Genomic DNA, 20,020 nt, shown 5'->3' with positions numbered 1-20,020 from the left:
GGCTTAATACTTATGCAGAACAGGATTTCACATCAGTACAATGTCAAGTGATTCCTTGTTATCGCAAATTGGATGTAAAGGAGAAAGTTGCAACAGGCCATAGCAAAAAGGCATTTTTTTTATTCAGCAGAATTCTACCAGATGAGTTTTAGTAAGGTGCATATAACAACACAGATATCATTACTAGAACAGGAGCCATAAATAATTCATGCCTGTGATCTATCACATATTGTTAGAAACCCTCTTGGTATTTGACCTACTTAATTTCCATCCATTGAAACAGTGCTTTCCCAAATATAAAAGTCAGCTGGGCATTTGAGAGATTTTGAAACCAGGAATTATTTTCAAGGGTATTGAAATGAAGTTGTTGAGATTTGGGGGCCAAACGTTTGGGTTTGCGAACATATAGATGATGATTCACAATTGCTCTGTGCCAGCTGGAGGTGATGAAGGCAGAGTGATTTGTTTTATCTGCCTGTCTTCATGATAGCGGTGTGCAGATCAATGAGAATCATGTTACATGCACAGTAAAGGTTCCAGGTTACTGAGAGAAGAGCCTGAGTTAAAGTCAGCCTCCACATCTGAAGGTGTTGTCCATTTGTGGAACCCACTGCATAGAAACACAGAAAGCAGGAACAAAAAATAGGCCATTCAGCCTTTAGGGAGGAAGTGAGGACTGCAGATGCTGGAGATCAGAGCTGAAAATGTGTTGCTGGAAAATCGCAGCAGATCAGGCAGCATCTAAGGAACAGAAGATTCGACATTTTGGGCATAAGCCCTTCTTCAGGATTCCTGAATGCACAGTGCATCCCTTTCTCTGATTATTTACTGTACATTGCCTTCTTCACACATCACTTTAAACTAGGCCTTTTCATTTTTGTTCTTGACAAGTGTTCACCCATTCTATTCTATCGAGCCTGCTCACAATTTTAAAAAGCTTAATGAAACATCCTCTCAGCCTTCTTCTCTCCAAGGAGAACAGTCCCAACTTAAGGGCAGCACAGTGGCTCAGTGGTTAGCACTAATGCCTCATAGCACTAGGAACCCAGGTTCGATTCTAGCCTTGGGTGATCGTCTGTGTGGAGTTTGCACATTGCCTGCGTGGGTTTCCTCTGCGTACGCCGGTTTCCCCCCACAGTCCAAAGATGTGCAGATCAGACGATTTGGCTATGCTACATTGCCCATAGTGTTAGGTGCATTAGTCAGAGAGGGATGGGTTACTCTTTGGAGGGTTGGTGTGGACTTGTTGGGCCGAAGGGCCTGTTTCCACACTGTTAGAAATCTAATCCAAACTTCTTCAATGAAAACCGGCAGATGCTGTGAAGCAAAAACAGAAGTTGCAGACATTCATTATCCTCTGAGACAAGAAATGCTTTTGCATTTCACTTTTAAGTGAATGTCCTCTTATTATCAAGTAAAAAATGAGGTCTGCAGATGCTGGAGATCACAGCTGCAAATGTGTTGCTGGTCAAAGCACAGCAGGTTAGGCAGCATCTATTCCTGAGATGCTGCCTAACCTGCTGTGCTTTGACCAGCAACACATTTGCAGCAGTCCTCTTATTATCAAACAATTTTCCCCAGTTCAAGATTCCCCAATAGTGGAAACATCTTCTCAACATTTTCCCTGTCAAACTCCCTCAAAATGTTACATGTTTGGATAAGATAATCCCTTATTTTTCTGAACTCCAAGAAGACCTGTTAAATTATTTCTGTGAAGTCAACGCTTTCATCCAAAGAATGGGCCCTATTGAATCTATTTTGAACAGCCTCCAATTGCAATATAACCAGTCTGCAATATAGGGACCAAGACGGTACATAGTATTCCACATGCAACCTTAACCAGCACCCTGTACAATTGTGACAAATGTCAAGGACCAGAGCAAACACCTTCAAAATACATTTCAATAGACCCCAACAATGACTTATTTTTAAAGGCAAGTATAAGGTGTTGTGTACCAGATTCAATTCGATTGATCCAATTACTAGACTTCAAGCAAAATACACTTTATTCCTATATTACAGTTAAAATATGGACAAAATAAATAATGAAAAATAACTAGTTCTATTAAAATGCTTAACAAAATGATATATATGTTAACTCCAATTATTAGCTGTTCCAATACAGTAACATCCCATAAACACACACCTGGCAGAGGCAAATTCAGTAAAACAAATGGTCTCATTTGCAATTTTTCAATCCAGGAAGAAAGAACATCAAAAGATAACTCTGAGAGAGAGCAAGAGAGATCACAAGCATTTTGCTGTAGCAGGGAAAGATGTAGAGCAGATTCCAAACCCCAACAGCTACTAAAGTTAAACTAAACTCCTGGTTCTGTAGGAGTTTGAGCTTACCTCTCCATGCTGCTTCGATTGTTCCAACTTTAAAAAACCTGAAGGCTTTGCAAGTTGCTTACTTTATTTTCTTGAAACAGCCCCGCTCTACACCTCTGTCTCAACCTTACTTCATAAAATACCAGGACAAAATATACCTCTTAATGCAATAAAACAGCATCACACAAGACATCACTGTTTTTAAACTCCAACCCCTTTGTCATATAAATTCTATTTGCTTTCACAACTATCTGCTGCATTGCATTCTAACATTTTCAATTTCCTGCACAAGAACTCTCCGATCTCTCTGTGCTGACACCTTTCATGGAGTCTGTCTCATTTTATGAGCATTACCTGCTTGAGGATCTTTAAGTATGAAATCTCATATTAACCTTACCTCATTGCGCATCATTAGATCTAGAATATCCAGTTCCCAGATAGGTTCTGCAACACGTTGCTCTAAGATACAATCCCTGATGCATTCTGTAACTTCACCTTCCATATTACCTTCGCCTGTCTGATTTGTCCTGTCAGTATCCAGATTATAATCCCCCATGAGAATTGAAGAGCTCTTCTCAGAAAGCCTCCAAAATTTCCAGAGTTATAAATTGTCCTACAATGAGGTAACTCTTCAGTCTATACACAATGCCCAGCCAATTTTTCTGGATAAGGGAAGGGGTTAAGGCTCCTCTACAGCTAAACTCTGGATCCTCTTCCTCCCTGATAGAAATGTACAAACTAGCTGTAGGAATAGGCCATTTGACCCTTCATACCTGTTCCACAATTCAATATGATCATAGTTGATGCTCTATCTTAATGCCCTCTTCCTACTTTCTCTTTATTAACCCCCCCATGCCTTTAATATCTAAAAACATTGAATTTCTTTTCCAAACCATAATGGAAACATAAAAGAGACGCATCACTGCCAGTGGCTCAGATTCCAGCTCATCAATTTTAAACTGAACTTCCTTAAGAAGCCAATCCCTGAAGTAGATGTGTTGCCCATGGATTACACCAGCATCCACCAGCTCCCACATACAAGAGCTGCAACACATCACCTACCCAGCCACCTTTATTCTGTGTAATTCATTAATCTGGATTTGAAATATTTTAAAAGCAAGCTTCCTAACCATACTCTTCAGCAATAATAATATATCCAAATTTATTTCACTTTGCCAATCAATGGAGATATTGGAGAAATACTCACCAATCAATGATACTTGATTCTGTCTGGTACACACAGGTTGATGGGGCTCTCTTCTATTGGTTTTTATTTCCCAACATCATGCTTTTCACACAACTGCACTCTCTCAGTCTGCTTCACAAGTAATGCTGCCTTCTTGTACATTCTTCCCAGTCTCTCATAAGGAAATCAAATACCCTACCTTAAAGGACACAGTGAAACTGAAGGCTTTTCACAACAATTTATGAAAGCTTCATGGGCACTATTACCAAGACCTGCATCCAGCTCTGGATATATTAATTCATTGAATTTAACTTCTACTAGTTGCTACTAAGGGATTTGAACCCATGAATCTGGAGTGCTAGCTTGTCCAGTGATATAGTCATAGAGTCATAAGGCACAGAAACAGACCCTTGGGTCCAATGAGTCCATGCGAATATATTCCCAAACTAGATGAATCCCACCTGTCTGCCCCCAGCCCATATCTTTCCAAATCTTTCCTCTTGATCCAAGTATTTTTGCAATTGTGTTCACATTCACCACTACCTCAGGAAGTTCATTCATCAAGCGAACCACCCTCTGTGTAAAATATTTGCCCCTCGTGTCTTTTTAAATCTCTCTCCAAATAAAATCCAAGTCGTGAAATCTCCCAGCCTAGGGAAAAGACACCTACCATTAATGTTCTATAATCTTCATGATTTTATAAACATCTATAAGGTCACCTCTCAACCTCTTACACTCCAGTGAGAAAAGGTCCATTCCACCTGCCCCATTGTCTCACACATTAGATCCATCAATGACCATACCAAGGAGTCCTGAGCGATGAAGGCACACATCTTGACCAACTAATTTGCTATGGGACTTCGGTGATGTTGAATAAAACCAAGAGAAATAACAATGTATTCCTTCAGCCCATCACAGAGCCGACTCTAATGACAATGCCCAAATTGAAGTTGGATTTTATGAGTATTCCCAAGCACCACCGTCAATCATTTTTACACATATCAATTAAGTGTGCCATTGTGGTGACTCGTTGTTAACAAGACTGACCCTTCAGGTTTGACCACCTCTGTATTGGAAAGGATATCTTCAAAGCTTTTCTTAATCCATTGCTGTAACTGCACTGGAAATCTGCCATGCTTCCTATGAAGTTAGTTCAACAATGTCAGAAAGGTTATAGGAAAACTGTTACCCTGATAAAATCTGCCTAAGGAATTGCTGCAACACACCCGAAGCAGCCAGGAACAGACTGTGCTTTACCAGTGCAATTTCAGACATCATTGATAATGACATTAAATACGATGGGGAGTTTACTTTCAGGACAGTCTCTAAAAGTGACCTGAAAAACTGTCTTAGATTTGTTGTGAACATTCCACAACGAAGCAGAGTGCATGAAATTTTTTTTTCAGTTTGATTAGATCCCCTACAGTGTGGAAATAGGCCATTTACCCCAACAAGTCCACACCAATCCTCCGAAGAGCAATCCACCCAGACTCGATTCCCTCTGACTCATGCACCTCACACTATGGGCAATTTAGCATGGCCAATTCACCTGACATGCACATCTTTGGAACTGTGGGAGGAAACAGGAGCACCCAGAGGAAACCCACGCAGACACAGAGACTCCATGTGCAAACACCATACAGTCGCCCGAGGCTGGATGCGAACCTGCATTGTGAGGCAACAGTGCTAACCACTGAGCCACCGTGCCGCCCCACATTCTTCTCAAAGAATTTACAAAACCTTAGTTGAAAACAATCCTGTTGCCAGTTTGCCCTGAGTCTTGTAGCATTATAAGAGCAGAGAGGTTATACTGGAGTGGTACAGAACTATGGTTGGGCCACAGCGATAGTGTTGTAATGTGATCGCACTGCAGTGGGTGCAGAGGAGATTCACCACAATGTTGCCTGGGATGGAGCATTTTAGCAATGAAGAGAGGCTGGATAAGTTCTTTGGAGCACGAAAGGGGGTCCTGATAGAGGTGTGTAAGATTATGTGTGGCATGGACAGGGTAGATAGAAAGCAGTTGCTCGTTTTTGTTGAATTATTTTGTTTAATAGCAAAGGAGCATAATTGTGAAGTGAAGGACAGGATGTTTAGAGGGCATTTGAGAGAAATGTTTTTCACCCAGAGGATGGTGGGAATCTGGGATGCAATGACTGGGAAACCTCGCAACCTTGAAAAAGAAGTGAGCACTTGAAACAGCAGAATGTGGGCAGCATGGTGGCACAGTGGTTAGCACTGTTGCCTCACAGCACCGGAGACCTGGGTTCAATTCCTGCCTCAGGCAACCGTCTGTGTGGAGTTTCCACATTTTCCCTGTGTCTGCGTGGGTTTCCTTCGGGTGCTCCGGTTTCCTGCCATAGTCCATAAACGTGCCATTAGGTGAATTGGCCATGCTAAATTCCCCATAGTGTTAGGTGAAGTAGCAATAGTAGGGGTCTGGGTAGGTTGCTCTTCGGAGGGTTGGTGTGGGCCTGTTGGGCCAAAGGACCTGTTTCCACACTGTAAGAAATCTAATGCTCAAAATCATGGGACAAGTAGGACCAATCGAGTTAGAGCAAGTTTTTTTTGTTCAGACTCCATTGGCTGCAGGATCTCTTCTGCACTGTATGACTCACTGACTCTATGCTCTCACCAGAGTTTACGAAACTGCAATTGCTGTGAACCTTCCTGACAAAGATTTAAGCATTCTTTTCAGTTTAGGTCTTTCAATGTCTGTACCTGCCTCACTGATTCAAATCACCACTTTACTGGCCTGACTGAGTCAGGTATCTATGAGAAATGCTATACAGATAGAATGAAGTGAAATGTGTGATTTGTGCCGTAATGTCCCTGACTCACTCTTGCTCCTAGAGATACAACAAAGAGATTCTTAAATAACACTGAATTTCTTGGTCAGTGTCACTGGTGTATGAATTACTCTATGCTGAGCGTTTGTGTTGAGTTGGTATTGAACAACACAAAATTAGCTTTGTTTACTGTTATATGTATTTGAACAGTTTCACAATTAAGTGCAAACCACAAATTCCCCTTCACCCAACACTACAGGGAATTTAGCATGGCCAATTCACCTAACGGCAAGTTTTTGGACTATGGCTGGAAACCGGAGCACCCGAAGGAAACCCACACAGACACAGGGAAAATGTGGAAACTCCACACAGACAGTTGCCTGAGGCAGGAATTGTACCCAGGTCTCCGGTGCTGTGAGGCAACAGTGCTAACCACTGTGCCACCATGCTGGCCACATTCTACTGTTTCAAGTGCTCACTTCTTTTTCAAGGTTGTGAGGTTTCCCAGTCATTGCATCCCAGATTCCCACCATCCTCTGGGTGAAAAACATTTCTCTCAAATGCCCTCTAAACATCCTGTCCTTCACAAAATCCAAAGATGGCATAGTGGCTCAGTGGTTAGCACTGCTGCCTCACAGCACCAGGGACTCAGGTCTGATTCCAGTCTGGGGCCACTGTCTGTGTGGAGTTTGCATATTATCCCTATGTCTCTGTAGGCTTCCTCCGGGTGCTCTGGTTTCCTCCCACAATCCAAAGATGTGCAGGTTAGGTGAATTAGTCATGCTAAATTGCCCATAGTGTTCAGGGACGTGAAGGGTAGGTGTGTTAGTCAGGGATAAATGTAGAACAATAAGGTGGGGGAATGAGTCTGGGTGGGTTGCTCTTCAGAGGGTCGGTGTGGACTTGTTGGGGCTAGTGACCTGTTTCCACACTGTCGGGATTCTATGATTCACTGATCATCTTTCAGCTTCACTGCAGCCACTGGATTATTTAGTCCCTAAAACCTGTTCCCTCACTCAGTGAGGTTCCAGCTCATTTGCAAATGAACTCCATATAACTGCCTTTGGTAAACAGAAATTCATAGAGTAACACATACAATCCAAAGGAACCTTGGAAGAGAATCGTTAATGTATTTAGCATAATCTTACATATTTTCCCTTAGATCTTTAGACTACAAAAAATCTGGTCAGAAATCACTGTTATGGAGTCATAGGGATGTACAGCATGGAAACAGAGCCTTCAGTTCAACTCTTCCATGCCAACTAGATATCCTAAATTAATCTAATCCCATTTGCCAGCACTTGGCCCATCTCCCTCTCAACCTCTCCTATTCATCTACCCATCCAGATGCTTTTTAAACATTGTAATTGTACCAGCCTCCACCACTTCCTCTAGTAGCTCATTCCATACATGCACCACCCTCTATGTGAAAAAGTTGCCCCTTAGGTCCATTTTAAATTATTCCCCTCTCACCCTAAATCTATGCCGTCTACTTCTGGACTCCCCACCCAAGAAAAAGACCTTGTCTGTTTATCCTATCCATGCCCCTCATGATTTTATAAACCTTTATGAGGTCATGCCTTAGCCTCTGACACTCCAGAGAAAACAGCCCCGGCCTATTCAGCCTCTCCCAATAGCTGAAATCCTCCAACCTTAGCAAACATGCTTGTAAGTCTTTTCTGAAGCCTTTCAAGTTTTATGATATTTTTCCAATGGCCGGGAGACCAGAATTGAACACAGTTTTCCAAAAGTGGCCTAACCAATGTCCTCTGGAATATCATTGCACAGTATTTTATGGGTAGGAAAGTTGGTATGTGAACTCATTAAAATTAATGCCATGTCTTCCTCTAGCTAACCCTACCACAATATTTCGAGTACTAGAGGAAGTGTCACATTAACGAATTGCTTTTAGCCTGAGGACCTCAAGTAGGAAATTGTTACTCATATCTGAGTCCCATCTCACAACCATATAAATGTAATAGATACTAAAGGGCATTCGTCCCATGTTCAACCCAGCAGGTCTGTACCCACAAGTTGCTGGTCAGTGAAAGGTAATGGGAAAAGGCTCCTTTCTGGGTATCCAGTGCCGATCAGACGCATTTCCCCCCAACATTTTCCTCTTCGCTTGATCTTCCCCTCTTGAAGGCCCTGTCCAACATGCCCCTCACCCCTCCTCATCAAGGCCTGTCAGCCAACCTGGCCAGTTCCTGAATCTAAATGGGCACCAGATCATCCACGGTTCTTCTTACTCATGGACCTCCTGAAGTACCGGGTGTACCCACCATCACTGGTGGCATTGCAGCACTACATAGAACCTGGCCTTTCATTTGGTTGCAGCTCTATGGGGCAGGATGTCCTCCTGGAGTTGTGCCAATGATAGAAATGTCACTGAACCAGTAATTTCCACATCCCAGGAAAACCCTTTCTGAGCATGGGTTTCAAATCCCACTTCTGCAGCTTGTGTCGTTTAAATTCAATTATTACATTTGAAAACGAACTTCAATAATTATGACTACAAAACTATCACTGATTGTTTTAAAACCCAATTTGTTTCAATTATGTGGTTTATGTAAGGAAATCTGCCATTTTTCCCAGCCTGGCCCACATGTGATTTGGCCATGTCAGACACTGACTTCGTCCCTTGCTGCTGTTAGCAAATGAGTATGATCAGTGACCAAATCCCCCATCTCCTTAAACTCATTAATAATATCACTGTGAATAGTTTCTAAAAGGCCCATATTGTCTTTGCTCACACTATCTTCCCTAGTTAAGTTTTCAAAATTGTTGTGTTGATTTTGACATTTCTTGCAATTGCTTTTTTATGCTCCCTTTATGTATTTCTTCCATTTACTTTGTTGACCTCTGCTGTAGAACTTGCACTTTAATGAGGAATGAACCACAGCTGATAAGAGCAGCAACAGTTGATAAGACAATCTCAGCGATCATAATAATGTGTTTCAAAGTGACAATTGCAAAGATGGATATGCCATAACTATAATGGTAATCAAGTCAGCGGATTGAGAGAAAAGTTGATTTTGAGGGGTTGCAAATAGATCTTGGGAACATCAGTGCACAATTTTGTCAAACAGAAATGTCGAGCATTTCTACCTCAGACTTGCTGCAGTGTGCCAGCAAAGCTCAGTGTAAGCTGGAAGAGTAGTGCTTCATTCTTCACTTGGGAACCCTGCAGCCAATCGAGTTCAATAACTTTAGGGCTTGAGCTCTTTCATGTCTTTAACCCAACCCCCATACACCAGGCCTTATGGTCTGCCATTACACACAACCCATTACTAGCCACTAATAATCTCCATGAACAGCTATGGCGTGGAGGAGCTGGTGTTGGATTGGGGGTGGACAAAGTTAAAAATCACACACCAGGTTAAAGCCCAACCGGTTTATTTGGAAGTATTAGCTTTAGGAGCACTGTTCCTTCATCCGGTGGTTATTCTGATAAAGGAGTAGCACTCCGAAAGCTCTTACTTCCAAATAAATCTGTTGAACTATAACCTGCTGTTGTGTGATTTCTAACATGAACAGCTATTCATCCTCATAGCCAGATTGTGGTTCACTCCTTTGACCAACTGCTCTTCTGTTTCTTTGAGCTCTATCCCCATCTATCATTTAATCCTTGCCACCTCTTCTCCACCCTATCTTCTGCATATAAACCGAGATTTTCCTAGCTACCAACAGTCCTGGGGAAGGGTCACTTGACCTGAAATGTTAACTCTGATTTCTCTTCATAGGTGCTGCCAAACCTGCTGAGCTTTTCTAAACATTTCTGTTTGTGTTTGTGAATGCAGAGCATAAAGTGGTTACTGCATGAGTGAGGATCATTCAGCCCAGCATTTCTGTGCCAGGTCTCAATTAGTGCAACTCACCTAGCCTTGCCCAGTAGCCCCCAGAAAATATTCCCTTTAGATAATTATGCATTTGTTTTCTAAGGGCCTCAGTGAAAATAGAATAGCAGGGCATTGTCTGTTTTGTTAGTTTGAATAACAATGGTAACCATTTGAAACAGTGTTCAAGTGAGTGCAGGGAAAAAATAAACTCTACCAGAAAGAAAGAAGAAATGAGACACTAGTAAGACATTATGGATGAATAAAGACAGGAGAGATCAACTGAGGGTTAAGTAGGTGAATAAAAAGTACATCAATAGCAGAAGAGTGTATGATAAGAGAAAGCAGAAAGACATTAGAAGTGAAGTAAAAAAAAACAATTTAGGAGGCAAAGAGGAACTACTAAATTAAATTATCAAGGAACAAAAAAAAACCATTTTCTAAGCGCATCAATAATAAAAGAAGACTCTGCTGGGAAAAGGACCATTAAGGGATAGGTAGGATAATAAAACAAGTAATGATGGAGTGATGGCAGGATATTGAATAATTTATTTTTCTTCCACATTTACAGGTAAAAAGAACAGGTAGACAAAGCATTGAATAATAGGATGGGTAATGGGATAAGTGCACTTAAAATGACTAAAGTGGAAGTATTTCAGATTCAAACTGTTGATGTGACTCAACAAGTCAAGATTCCAGGCTGAAATTTGGCCTGATTGATGACTCCTTTTAGTTTAATTAGTTAATGTGGTGGTTAGGCACTGAAATATATTCATATGAGGCTGAGAGGTATGTAAAGATACTTTAGAGCAATTTAGACAAGTTACATGGGTGGGCAAATACAGATGTATTATAATCTGAATATATGTGACACTGTCCACCTTAGTAGGAAAAGCACAAGGGTAGAGAATGACTTAAATCGTCACAAACAGAATAGGTTTATGTACAAAGTGGTTGCTGGGTGGGTAAATGGATGGTAGATACAGTATAATGTGGGTAAATGTGAGATTAACCACTTTGGGAACAAAGTCAGAAGTCATATGACACCAGGTTAAAGTCCAGTAGGCAAAAGTGGGGACTGCAGATGCTGGAAACCAAAGTCTAGATTAGAGTGGTGCTGGAAAAGCACAGCAGGTCAGGCAGCATCCAAGGAGCCCACACCAGTTTATAGTCCAACAGCTTTGGTTGAAATCACAAGCTTTCGGAGCATTGGTCTTTCGTCAGGTGAAGTCAACTAAACCTGACGAAGGAGCAGTGCTCTGAAAGCTTGTGAGTTCAAATAAACCTGTTCATCTAGAACCTGGTGTCATGTGACTTCTGACTTTGTCCACCCCAGTCCAACACCGGCACCTCCACATCATGACTTTGGGAGCAAAAACAGGAAGGTGGATTATGATCTGAAAGGCTATATATTCAGAGAGAGGAAAGTGCACAAAGGCCTGGGTGCACCAGTCACAAAGGTAAGTGTGCAGGTGCAGCAAGTGGTTAAGAATGTAAACGGTGTGTTAGTCTTTGAGGACAGGATGAGGGATTTCTTGTTATAGTTATAAAGGACTTTGGTGAGATCACACCTGGAATATTACATGTGGTTTTGGTCTCCTTACCTGGTGATGAATGTTCTTGGTATAGAAGAAGTAAAGCAAAGGTTTATAGAGTCATCGAGTCATAGAGTTGTACAGCATGGAAACAGACCCTTCGGCCCTACCCGTCCATGCCGACCAGATATCCCAACCCAATCTAGTTCCACCTGCCAGCACCCGGCCCATATCCCTCCAAATCCTTCCTATTCATATACCCATCCAAATGCCTCTTAAATATTGCAATTGCAACAGCCCTCCACCACATCCTCTGGCAACTCATTCCATATACATAACACCCTCTGCGTGAAAAAGTTGTCCCTTACATCTCTTTTAAATCTTTCCTGTCTCACCCTAAACCTTTGCCCTCTAATTCTGGATTCCCCAATCCCAGGGAAAAGACTTTGTCTATTTATCCTAGCCATGCCCCTCATAATTTTCTAAACCTCTATAAAGTCACCCCTCAGCCTCCGATGCTGCAGGAAAAACAGCCCCAGCCTGTTCAACCTCTCCCTGTAGCTCAAATCCTTGGCGACATCCTTGTCAATCTTTTCTGAACACTTTCAAGTTTCACAACATCTTTCCATTAGGAAGGAGACCAGAATAGCATGCAATATTCCAACAGTGGCTTAACCAATATCCTGTACAGCTGCAACATGACCTCCCAACTTCTGTACTCAATACTCTGACCAATAAAGGAAAGCATACCAAACGCCTTCTTCACTATCCTATCTACCTGCGACTTCACTTTCAAGGAGCTATGAACCTGCACTCCAAGGTCTCTCTGTAACTAATTCCTAGGTTGGCAGCACTAAAACATGAGGAAAAACTGAATTGGGTAGAATTGTATTGACTAGAGTTAAGCAAATTTGGGGGGAGCTTTTATAGAAACCTGTGGAATTCTACCAGGGACTTACAGGGTAGATGCAGGACAGATGTTCCCAATAAGGGGGAATCCAGAACCAGGGGTCACAGCCTAAGGATAAGAGGTATATATACGGAGTATTATATACAAATTATGCATTTTTCACCCCATTCAAAGAGCATACACTTTGGAGAGATTGCATAAACCTATCATAGAAGAATCAAGAGAAAGGACAGTAAAGACATTATGTCACATACTTAATATTGATTCGAATTTTCTTGTATGAATTCAGTGGATGCTGGTACTGCAGGCAAGGTCAGCAGTAATGTCCCTCATTACCCAGATGGCAATTCAGAGCCAATTCCATTTCTTTAGTTCTGGAGTCACTATATAAAGTTGGCGATTTCTTTCTCTTGTGGACAATAGTGAACCAGATGATTTTTTTACAATTTGCAGTGGTTACATAGCCACTGTTAGGCTAATTATTTATTTTAGATTTTCAAAAATTAGTTGAATTTAAAATTCATCATCAGTCCTGATGGATTCAAATTCAGAACAATAGACAGGGCCTCTGGATTATTCATCTATTCTGCCCCCATCCTATTCAGTGATGTTGTGACAATGAGGTGGTGGATAGTTAACATAATTCTTGAAAGAAGGGGGATATAAACAAATGTATAGCAAAGGAATAATTCTATCAAACACACAAAAACAGGAGTTGCTAGAGAAACTCAGCAGGTCTGTCAGCAGCTGGGGACAGAAAGCTGAGCTAACATTTTGTGTCCAGAGACACCTTCATCAGAATAGATATTATAACAAGCTATTCACAACTGTATAATCACTCATCCTTGTTTGCTGGAATCACACAATTGATGAATACTGGAAGAAAATGTAGAAGCATAGAAAATGGGTGCAGGAGTAGGCCATTCGGCCCTTTAAGCCTGCTCCACCATTCAATATGACCACGGCTGATCATGGAATTCCAGGCTCCCAATCCCACTCTCTCTCCAAATACACCATAATCCCTTTACCCGCCATGTCCTGCTCCCTCTTGAATCTATCTAATGAACTGGCCCCAATAGCTTCCTGTGGGAGAGAATCCCACAACTCTCTGAGTGAAGAAAATCTTCCTCATAGCAGTCCTGAATGGCCTGCCCATTATTCTTAGACTGTGACCCCGAGTTCTGGTCTTCCCCAACATCGGGAACATTCTTCCTGCACGTAGCTTGTCCAGTTCCATCAGGATTTTAAATGTCCCTCTGAGATCTCCCCTCATTCTTCTAAATTCCAGTGAATACAGGAAAAGCCTGACTATGGATACTGGAGGGGCTGAATGGCCTGGTTCTGTGCTGCAACATTCTCTAAGTGATAGTGCAGAGAGAGAGTTAAATAGCTAGGATCATAAAACTCCATCAAATATACAGTGCACTTTCACTGGTGAAGTTGCATGATTAATTTAAATTGCGAAAGAATTGATCATCATAAACATACCTTTACCATAATGGATGACAGAAGCAAAAATGGCCTTTAATATCATAGTGGATCATTTGTAAGAGAAGGCAGTTCCAGCAATATTTTGAGAGCCATGACAGAAGACAGGAGCAGAACAGAATAGATAAATTGTGCCTTGGGGAGCGTAGTTTGAATTGAAGAAGAAATGGGAATTGTATGGATGAAAGGAATGTGCGAGCTACATTTCCTGAAGAGAAAAAGCAACTTGTGATATGATGTATGTCAGCTGTGCAATGCAACAGCCAGATTGATGCAGCTGCATCGGTAAAAATCTATAACATCAAAAAGCATAAAAAGAGGCGTTTAGTCCAACTGGTCTTTGGCAACAATTACAATTGAAATGAAATTTCATCTGCTTCTATTGCCTCTTGTCATTCAGTTTCCAGAAAACTGTTGACAAAAAAACTTGTTCAAGCGTAATGAGCAAAGAAACTAGACAGAGTCAATTTTACATTGAGACTGAGACTTACTAGCAATATCTGAGAAGAAAAATGTTTTTTTTTCATTCATCGTCTGATTACAAACTGTAAAGCACATCCTGAGAGTATGGTGAAGGCAGGTTCAATTGTACGTCAAAAGGGAATTAGATTGTTATATGAAAGGAAAAGACTCAGCAGCAGGGAGAGAGAATCAGCAGCAGAGAGGCACAGTGTGGCTTAAGGTCCTGATTCTATTATTTTTTAAATGGATTTATCCTTGTGCACTCTCTCCTTCATCACTGTCGCTGGGAGCTGAGAAAATATACTGAAACCTGTAGAGTTTCCAGGAATCTCTGTCAATAAATCCTCTCAAAGATGATCAGACATCTCCTGGACATGTGCTGTTTCTTTCAGCATTACTGTAAATCTTGTGGACTCAAGTTTGTTTTTATCTTTAAAGAACATAAGAACGAGGAGCAGGAGGAGGCAATTCAGCCCATCGGGCCTGATCATGGTTGATCACATCTCGGCCTCAATGCCTTTGTACAGCATATCCATTGAATCTGAGCATGACTCTGATCTGCCAGTCACCTGCCATTTGAATGTTCCAGCTTGCTCCTGCTCTTCCTGCCCAACTCTCGCACTCCTGCAGCATTCCATTGATGTTTCAAACAGCCTTCAGGAGCAGCACCTAGCCTTTTCTCTCTACACTCTGCACTCAATGCTCATCCCAATAACTTTAGCTCAAGATCTCAGCCCCATTTTGTTTTTTTCTTGTTGCCCATTGATCAATTTTTCTCTTTCACTTTCTTCTTGCTTTACATTTTGCTTGCTTTTGGTCAGCTGTTCATTCTTTTGTCATTTGCAGTTCTTTTCAAACATAGAGTCATAGAGTTGTACAGCTTGGAAACAGACCGTTTGGTCTAACTCATCTATGCCAATCAGATATCATTAACTGAACCACTTCCTTCTGCCTGTGTTTGGTGTTTCAGGGAACATCTCCTGGACACCCGTACCAACCAACGCCACCGCCCCATGGCGGAACATTTAAACTCCCCCTCCCACTCCATTAAGGACATGCAGGTCCTGAGCCTCTTCCATCGCCACTCCCTAACCACCTGACACCTGGAGGAAGAATGCCTCATCTTCCACCTCAGGACACTCCAACCCCACAGCATCAATGTGGATTTCACCAGTTTCCTCATTTCCCTTTCCCCCGCCTTGTCCCAGCTCCAAACTTCCAGCTCAGCACCACCCTCATGACCTGACCTACCTGTCAATCTTCCTTCCCACCTATCCGTTCCACTCTTCCCTCTGACCTATCACCAATACCCCACCTCCTTCTACCTATCACACTCTGAGCTACCTCCCCCCATCCCCCATTTACCCCTCCACCCCTAAGGGTCCCAGCCTCATTCCTGATGAAGGGCTTTTGCCCAAATGACAATTATCCTGCTCCGCAGATGCTGCCTGATCTGTTGTGCTTTTTTTGCAACACACTCTTGACTAATCTGCAGCATTTGCAGTCCTCACTTTCGCCTTTGGCCCATATCTCTCCAATCTTTTCCTATTCATGTACCCACCCAGATGCCTTTTAAATGTTGTAATTGTACCAGCCTCTACCACTTCCTCTGGCAGCTTGTTCCATACATGCACTACCCTCTGTGTGAAAAAGGTGCTCCTTTTAAATCTTTCCTCTCTCACCTCAATCTCATGCCCTCTGGTTTTGGACTCACCTACTTAGTTTTTTAGCTTGTCCCATTCTCATTCCCTTTGTCTTTGCTGTTGTCACTTGTTCTGGTTGAGGACAATCCTGCTGTTTGGTTTTTAATGAGTAGCAATTCCAGAGAGTTTGGTAAAGTAGGCAGGAAGATGTTTACAGTAATATGTGAACCATAAGCAGGTTACTCAACTTCTTCCATCAGTGCTACTGCTCATTGCTAGAACCTTATATAGCTCTCCACTGACTGGCTCAGATTGATTTTCTGTGTCTGTGCAATACCACAGCTGTGTGTGGTGCTAATAATGTGGTTAATCTCAGGTATTAACCCTCTCAGGACAGTGAATAACATTTCTTTTTTTTTGTAGTATCATCTCTCTTGCTTCATCCATACCATGGACCTCCCGTTTTAATCTTCTGTTTTAAATTCCCCCTTTTGATAAGCATAAACCCTATTACTCCTCTAACCATCCCCTGTTCGGATGGCAAGTTTACCGACCTGCAACGCCGATCAGAATTTGATGCTGACATTGTGAGGCTATTCCATGGGTACTCTGTGTTGCATTTCTCTGATGTCATTTACCTGTTGAAACTTATGTGGGATAGAACTTCTACACCCCAGGAGCTGTCTAAAGAGCATTGCTGCTATCCATTGGAACACTGCTCTCCAGGAATGATGTCCACTGACGGTGTTGCACTCTGGCCCTCAGCATGGATCCCTGTTGAGTGGAAACTATGGGAAGGGGGAACAATGGCTGGTGTGGAGGGAATCCAAAGACAGGGATGTCTGTGGACCTCCATCCGCCCCCTATCTTGGACATCATTCCTTTCAACTCGAGAACTAAATGCTTGAGAAGACAGGCATCCCATGTTAGGTTGGCTGCTGACTCCTTACAGATGGTATGTTCTCTGCCAGCCTCTGGTGGAAAACCAGTCATGATGATGAGGTCCTTAAAGGCAAGAAGGTTTCTGGACAGGTCTGCATGAGTTCTTTGGATGTTCAGATAGCCCAGCAATGAATTACAGACACTGTTCCATCCGGATACCTGGAGTACATTTTAACACATATTCATAGATAATGCATGATTGTAAGGCAGAATGTTCTAAACTGGACACATTCTAACCTTCTTCAGAGAATGAACGCATGACTACTGATGTCATAGTTACATCACAGCTGACCTCAGGAACTTATCTACATATTCATTAAAGGCATAACTCTGCAGACCAGTCTCCAGCCTGTGTTTGACTGGGAGGAGATGTTTGGAAAGGGGGAGCAATCTCCATTGGTTAACTCTGCATCTTTTTCATGACTGCCACATGATCTGTTGAGCGTTTCCAGCATTTTCTCCTTGTTTCATCAGATTCATCCTCGAGAATGCGTGCTCTCCTCAGTAAGCATGTGACATAAAAGTTTCACCAAGACACAGTCTTGTTTCTTATTCCTCCTAATTGGGTCAGAGATCTTTTTTCCCCATCAATCCTTACGGATAGTGTCACTTTGGGTAATAGTAACCTTTGGACAGTAATGAATTAGTCAGTTAATCATGTCTTTCCATGTAGCCCAAAGGAAAAGCACATCCCATTAAGGAGGCAATGGAAGTCTGCACTTGTATAGCACCATTTCACAACTACAGGATGTCCCAAAGTGATGTGAAACCACTGAAGGGCAGATGAAGTGTAGTCACGGATGTAAAGCAGGACAAGGCGCAGCCATTTTTCAAATTATTTGTTTCAGAGATTGTCAGCATTACCAAAATGCTCACTAATTATTACATTACATTAATGTAATACTAAGTATTACATTACCAAAACGCTCACCGCTCTCCAGCAATGATTGTTTTCCAGAATCTTCAGTAATTTGCTGTGACTGACAAGGCCTGTATTTATTATCCCCTATGACCCCCCCACCCACAGCCCACCACATTTTCCTGGAGATGATGAGCTGCCACCTTGAATGATTGCCATCCTTTGAGTTTTTGCACACCCATCCAATCCCTGCAGAATGCTTTGATATTAACCAGATCATCTCCAGGCCATTCTGCTAGAACACATTTCATTAGTGTGAATTCGATATAATGCAATTGATGAACTGTGTCTCAAGTGCAAACTTTTAAAACCTGTGTTGGCTGTAACGCTATTGCTTCACCAACACTTTAAGCGCTGTTTCTAAAGCACAATTGTTCTATAATGTGGGGTTGGACAAGAATACAACCCTTGCGCTATAGAAGAACTGACTATTATATTTATGTTCTTCTGGAAGAGATGACATGGGATGTTTACATGTCTGGGGGAAGGCAGATCCTTGGTTTAATGCCCCGCCCTAAAGCTCGCGGCATCATTACTGCAGCACAGTGGTTCACTGGTTAGCACTGCTGCCTCACAGTGCCAGGGACCTGGATTCAATTCCAGCCTTGGCGACTGTCTGTGTGGAGTTTGCATATTCTCCCTGTGTCTGCATGGGTTTCCTCAAGGTGCTCCAGTTTCCTCCCATATTCCAAAGATGTGCAGGTTAGATGGATTAGTCATGGGAAATGCAAGGTTATGTGGATGTAGTTGGATCTGGGTGAGATGCTCTTTGAAGGGGCAGTGTGGACCCGATGGGCCAAATGGCCCGCTTCCACACTATAGGGATTCTATGAAATTTCCTCAGTTCTGGATTGGTAGTGTGAGCCTTGATGTTGTGATCAAGGCTTTAGTATGAGATTTTGACCCATGATTCACAGATAAGCATCAATCATTTAACACCTTCCATCCCGACCTGAAATTCACCTGGACTGTCTCAGACTCCTCCCTCCCCTTCCTAGACCTTTCCATCTCTATCTCGGGCGACCGACTCAACACAGACATCTACTATAAACCGACTGACTCCCACAGCTACCTGGACTACACCTCCTCCCACCCTGCCCCCTGCAAAAACTCCATCCCATATTCCCAATTCCTTCGTCTCCGCCGCATCTGCTCCCAGGAGGACCAGTTCCAACACCGCACAGCCCAGATGGCCTCCTTCTTCAAGGACCGCAGATTCCCCTCAGACGTGATCGACGATGCCCTCCACCGCATCTCATCCACTTCCCGCTCCTCCGCCCTTGAGCCCCGCTCCTCCAACCGCCACCAAGACAGAACCCCACTGGTTCTCACCTACCACCCCACCAACCTCCGCATACAACGTATCATCCGCCATCATTTCCGCCACCTCCAAACGGACCCCACCACCAAGGATATATTTCCCTCCCCTCCCCTATCAGCGTTCCACAAGGACCACTCCCTTCGTGACTCCCTCGTCAGATCCACACCCCCCACCAACCCAACCTCCACCCCCGGCACCTTCCCCTGCAACCGCAGGAAATGTAAAACTTGCGCCCACACCTCCACACTCACTTCCCTCCAAGGCCCCAAGGGATCCTTCCATAATCCGCCACAAGTTCACCTGTACCTCCACACACATCATCTATTGCATCCGCTGCACCCGATGTGGCCTCCTCTATATTGGGGAGACAGGCCGCTTACTTGTGGAACGCTTCAGAGAACACCTCAGGGACGCCCGGACCAACCAACCCAACCACCCCGTGGCTCAACACTTTAACTCTCCCTCCCACTCCACCGAGGACATGCAGGTCCTTGGACTCCTCCACCGGCAGAACATAACAACACGACGGCTGGAGGAGGAGCGCCTCATCGTCCGCCTGGGAACCCTCCAACCACAAGGTATGAATTCAGATTTCTCCAGTTTCCTCATTTCCCCTCCCCCCACCTTGTCTCATTCGGTTCCCTCAACTCAGCACCGC

Source organism: Hemiscyllium ocellatum, chromosome 11, assembly GCF_020745735.1.
Source record: "Hemiscyllium ocellatum isolate sHemOce1 chromosome 11, sHemOce1.pat.X.cur, whole genome shotgun sequence".
NCBI classification, from domain to species: domain Eukaryota; kingdom Metazoa; phylum Chordata; class Chondrichthyes; order Orectolobiformes; family Hemiscylliidae; genus Hemiscyllium; species Hemiscyllium ocellatum.
Note: the sequence above shows the minus strand (reverse complement) of the source record.